Source organism: Sceloporus undulatus, chromosome 2, assembly GCF_019175285.1.
Source record: "Sceloporus undulatus isolate JIND9_A2432 ecotype Alabama chromosome 2, SceUnd_v1.1, whole genome shotgun sequence".
Lineage (NCBI taxonomy): Eukaryota > Metazoa > Chordata > Lepidosauria > Squamata > Phrynosomatidae > Sceloporus > Sceloporus undulatus.
Window position 1 is genome coordinate 110,121,638 of NC_056523.1, and position 6,435 is coordinate 110,128,072.

Consider the following 6,435-nt stretch of genomic DNA (forward strand, 5'->3'; position numbering starts at 1 on the left):
CAGAGAATGATGGCATGGACATGAGTGGGATATATACAGTCTGCCCTTCTCATATGTGGGGGATCCATTCTGGAACCACCACCCCCCACGTATGGGGAAAAAAGCGTATGCTCAAGCCCCATAGAAATAACGGGATGCGTGCTTGTGGTGGTGCATGCTCGCGGCAATGCAGGTACATGCCCCATTACTTTTGCCGGGGCTTACCTTCCACATAAGCTCAAAGCTGCAGAAGGTAAGCCCACCTATGGGCAGGGCTGACTATATATACTGTGTGACTCTAGGTTGGGAAGAATGGACAACTTCAACAGGAAAGAAGAAACCCTTAAAATAAGCAAAATTTGGCTACCAGTCCTGAAAAACACCAAAATTAAGACCAGCAAAATGCAAATGAAAACCACCCAGATCAGGGTTTTCCCAGCAGACAATGAACCACTAATTGAACAGACACAAATCCTCCTTACGTATCCTCCCCCCCCCACACACACACACCACTCACTTCCATACCAGCATTCTCTGAAGATGCCTGCCACAGCTGCCGGTGAAACATCAGGAATAAATTCTTCTAGAACATGGCCACATGTCCCCTTGATTGGAGCTCTGTTTCTGGAATTGGTACAGTATTGTCTTCTGCACTCCCTTAATTTGCTGTCTGCTCCCATCTATATTGTTAGAGCTTGGGCATGTGTGTGAGAAAGTGCCTTTGTGTAGATGGTGACTTCCTTCCAATTAATAAATAAAACTTCTGTGGACCTTGCACTCTGGAGTTCTGTTTTCGGCACCGGTATACACAGGCTAGAACCCCTGCTTGAGTTGCCCAAGCCCTTTAACTGCTTTCAACGGAGCTAATAAAATTCCTCCAATGGAATATTAATTGTGGATATTAATTGCCCTTGCATTTGGGTAACAAGATTGGAGGAAAATGTGGGCATTGAAAATTGTAGTTCAACAACAGACCTGATGATTGTGACCAATTTTCTGTCTTCTATGCTTCCTGTACCCAATTTTTCTTTTCTTTTTCTTTTTTGAGCCACAGGGATGTAGCCAGGATTTTAGGAACGGGGGGAGTGTCCAGACTAAGTGCCACCATTATAATGGGGCTTGGGCGCGGTGGCACAGCAGCACACACCATTCATTTTTCTAATGGAAGGGGGGGGGTCCGGACCCCAAGACCCCCCCCCTTGGCTACGTCCCTGTGAGCCATCTAGCCTGATAAGGAGATTTGAAATACTCAAAAGCTGGACCACCTTCTGTGGATTTTTAATTGGCCCCTAATAAAGATGCTGAGAGAACCAGTGTGGTGTAGTGCTTTGAGTGCTGGACTAGGGCACTGGGAGATCAGGGTTTGTATCCCCACTCAACTATGGAAACCCACTGTGTGACCTTGGACTAGTCACACTCTCTCAGCCCCAGAGGAAAGCAAAAGCAACCCCCTTCTAAACAAATTATGTCACAAACCCCCATGATACAGCCACCATATGTCAGAGATTACTTGAAGGCACATAACAACAACAACAACAACAACAACAACAACAACAAAGGATTATCTGCCTATGGATTTTGGATTCTGATTTATTCTCACAGACCAACATGCCTGTCTTTGCTTTTATATTAGTTTATAAAAGGAGGGTACAGATGATCCCAGTTTCCAGATCTGAGGACGTTTTTCCATTCTTAAATCATTGGTATGTGGAAAAAGCATTGACCCAACAGAATTTGTTGCCTAAAGCAGACCTCCAATTTTCCCCTAAATGTGGCAATGTCTGGATACAGCCAAGGGAGAAGAAGGGAAAAAGAAAAAAAGTGAGAGAGAATGCTTTAGATATTTTGTTGCATCTTTTATTCTACTGGAATGTATGACATATAATATATAGTCAGACAAATTTAATAATGTAAAATATAATGTAAGGAGACATTTGTAAAAGCAAGGTATACTGTATATATTGTGAATGATATTTCTAAAATAACAATAACAATAACAATAATAAAAATAAAAATCTGGCTACTGCTTACCTTATTCAGGCACTTATTTCTACCTATAGCTATCCTATACTCCTTTCTCCTTCTGTGGGATCCACAGATGACATTGAAGTATACTTTATATCATTCCTTGTCATAGGCAATATTGCTAAGAGATCATGGGAATTGCAATCCAACATCATATGTAGATGAAAAGATGGAAATCTTTGGGAATCATCTGTGGTGTGGATGCAAAGTCTTAGACATGACAACTGATCACTGAAACATGCAATTGGAGGGGATCTTGGTGGTCTCCCATCTAGTCCTCTGTATGCAGAAACTGTAATGCAGGTACCAGCTACGGCATACCTAGCAAATGACTGTCCATCCTCTGCTTAAAGTACAGTCCACTATCTTCAAAGGCTCTCTGCTTAACCACTGTTGAATAGCTGGGACTATAAAAAATAACAAGATTTCCCCTCTACTGTTTAACCAAAACTCACTTCCAGGAGTTCTCCCCATCAGTCCTAGTCCTGCAGTCTGAGGAAACAAAAAACAATTGGTCTGATCCAACTTCTGAGACAATCAGATCAAAAACATTCTGCAACAGGTTCATCTGGGTTTGGTGCAAGACCATATAATTCTAGAAATCAAAAACTCTGAAAAAATAACTGAAGATGCCGGATATTGACTATACAAACTGTGTGTTAGGTTTTGTTAGATTATTTTTTGAAATCCTAACAGGTTATTTCCAAAGCTTTGGCTTAGACAGAGAGTGTCACTGTCTCTCTCTGTTTAGGACAATTCTTGTAATAAAAGCATTTTTTGTCAGTTGCAGGCACAATGTCAAGGATATTGTGCTTACAATAACGTATGTGGGGTCATAGTAACAAATGCAATTACATATGTGTAAAGTGGCTCAGCAGTTAAGATTCTGACGATTGCAAGGTCGGCAGTTTGAGGCCCAGTCACCGCGTGATGGAGTGAGCTCCTGTCACTACTCCCAGCTTCTGCAAAGCAGTTCGAAAGCATGTAAAAGTGCAAGTAGATAAATAGGTACCACTTCGGTGGAAAGATAACAGCGTTCTGTGCAGTCATGCTGGCCACATAGCCACCGGAGTTGTTTTTGGACAACATTGGCTCTTTGGCTTAGTAACGGAGATAAACACCGTCCCTGCAGTCAAACACGACTTCACAATCCTGTCAAGGGAAAACCTTTACCTTTATTATATAGTAACAGTCTGTCCTAACACTCTCTCGTCATCATGCCACTTTGAATACAATTACTGATTTTGGAAGCTAAGACGTGTTAGGCCTTGTTTCTACTTGGATGAAAGACTACTGGATAATTTCAGGTATTTCAAGCCTATGAAAATAATACTGCTTGAAAGACTGGGGAGCAACTGTAGGCTAGGACTGAAAATACTGGGCTAGGTGGACCAATGGTCTGGCTCATTGTTAGGCAGCTTTCTGTATGTACCTTTGTACAAAGAGAATACATTTCACCCAATGATGGCAGATGCTTCATCAGGTATTTAGGACTCAAGCTGTTTAGTGCTCTAAAAATAAGCATCAGCATCTTGCATCTGGGTGAGTAACAAACACACAGGAAACATAATTCCTTAAGATGTGCTGTAATATGGCTCCACTTAGCTGAACTAGTCAGAATTTTAGCAGCCAAACTTCCCAGTCATCTTAGAAGGTTCCTTATATTGGCTTTATAGAAGACAACCATATGTGGATTCATTTATCCACATGCCTTTATCCATTGGTCTTTTCACTGCCTGGATAAATTAATTTGTACTGGTTGCTAGTTTCTCTTTCATATGTGCAACACAGAGTAAACTGTTATGAATATTATGAGTCTACAAATGCAAAATGACACAATCCTTGCCTTTATGATATTAATTTTAACAAGTTCTGTATTTAAACGAACTACCATAATTAATTCAACCTGAAACTTGCTTTCACCAGCCATATAAGTGGAACATTCACCTTCCAAAAATATTAAGGAGAGCTGAAATGTTTATGGAAAATTTGAATGAAAAAGTCAGTTCTAAATTCGTTTTTCCAGTTCTCATAAATATGTGTGAATGTTTTTCCATTAACCTTATCCTGTTAATTCCTTGAGAAAGGACAGTGGGTAAGGAAAGCATGAATAAAAGCCAGCAAACAAGAACTTTGTTTTAGAACACTGCCCTTTAGTTGTTGAGCAAACAGGACTGATGGTTTTGAAGCATGAAAAAAATGTATAAATGAAATGGGAACTTGGGGGTGGGTGTCGAAAGAGATAAATGTTAGCGTCAATCTTTCATTATATTAACAAAATGATTTTTTTGCTTTTCTATAAAAGTATGTACATCTCATAATGACTTCAAAACTTTACACTTCTGAGAGCACCTTACTGTAAATTATCAAATCTTAGACCTCTGATGAAAGGTCATCTGAATTATTGAAAGGCTGAAGATTTACAACAGGGGATACTTAATTTAGGACAACATGCCTTGTGTGCTTTAAATTAAATGCTAACTCTAGTAAAGTCAGATGGAATTTATTTTTAATCAGATGGGTATACACACAAATAAATATTGTGTAATTTGTATACACAGTATTAGTATTGTACCTTTGTTTTAAATGCAGCTTCCATGGAACTGAACTACCTTAGTATCAGTTTAACATATGTGTTATTTTCTTCCAAAGATCTAAAAAGTAAAGTGTATTTTTGTTGTTATTTTTTGTCAAGTCAACTTTGACTGATAGAGATCCTATAAATGAGAGACCCCCCTCCCCCTCCAAGAGCTCCATCCTTCGACTGTCCTCAGCTGAAATTCAGGGCAACCCATAGTGTTGTCTCTCTTTTTTTCCTAATGCAATATCATTTTTTCCAATGAGTCATATTTTCTCATGATAAGTAAAAGCAGCTTTGGTTTATGTATTCATCTTCTAGTGAGAGTCCAGGCTTAGTTTGCTCTCAGAATCATTAATTTGTCTTTCTATTGATTCACCGTCTCTACAGAACTCTTCTGCATTACCTTATCTCAAATGAGTTGATTTTCATCCTGTCAACTTTCTTCACTGTCCAATTTTCACAACCATACATACATACATACATACTTGCATCCCAGTTCTTTAGAATAACTCCCATACGCAAAGCCAACTTCTGCATGAGGATTGCCAACTAGACTGGGATGGCCAACTGCAGCTCTGTTTTTGAACAAGATCTCCCATAAACCCGCACTACTGACCATGTTAGGTATAGCTGATGGGAATTGCAGACCAAAAACAGCTAGAGGGCCATAGTTGCCCACCCCTGCTCTACAATCACACATGCCCATCACTACCAATACAATCATAGATGGGCAAGTGGCTAGCAGAAGTCACGGTGGCAGGCCTAGTCTGACAATGCAAGTCCAATGTTGCCAACAGAGATTCATGGATTCTTTCACATGCAAAAGAATATTGCACACAGTGAAGGGGGCTGAGGCATGTGCTTTGGAGATTCTAACTCTCATCAGCCCAACCAGCATAACCAGTGGTCAGGAAGGATGATGGTTGTAGCCTAGTAACGTATCAAGGGCACAGATTTCCTACCTCTGGCATAGCATGGAATAACAACATTCAGCTCCTGGGCCTATATGAACCATTTCACGGATTGCCAGTGTGGTGCATGCCATTTCTTCCAATCACTTGTGAGGGATTATATTCTCTCCTTCCTACTATAGGTTACAAGCAGTGGTGTTCCAGTCCAGGGTGTCACCCAGTGTAGGAGTTGGGGGGAGGGGGAGACACACAAAAGGCCACACCCTCTTCCTTCCTACCGAACGCTACTTTATTCATGAGTAAAACAGTGCCAGGCAGGGAGGTGGGGTGTGCTGGACCCTTTTCTTCCCTGCGCTTGGCTGGGTGTCACCCCTCTTGTGAGGTGTAACCCAGTATGGTCCCCAATATCCCCTAGTGATGCCACTGGTTACAGGCGCTGTCCCAGAGGACAGAACTGTGGTTACTTTCTCCTTGATCAGAGGGAGTTGACCAGGCAGGTCCAGCTCCATCAGGACTAGCCTGGAAGAAGGAAGAGCCCTCCCTCCAATCCATCTACCTTGGTCCAGGCCTCAGAGGGAGAGAAGAACCACTGGACCTCATCCCCTTTCCCTCCATCATTCCCTTCTCCTTTTGTTTCATGTCTCTTAGATTCTAAGCCTGAGGGCAGGGAACAGTCTGATTAAAAATAATAATTGTAAGCCGCCCTGAGAGCCATTAGGGCTGAAGGGCGGGGTATAAATACCTAAATAAATAAATAAATAAATTGATCACTGTGTAGGAGCAGAGTCTTCTATGCATCAGGCTTCACACAGCCTACTGCCACACTAATAGATCCATGGACCAAGCTCACAAGTTGCTATAAAACTAAAACAGTCGCATTAAAATTAATGGTGGTTAAGCCTCTATGACACTCACTGAAATGGAAATGGAAGCAGGGCC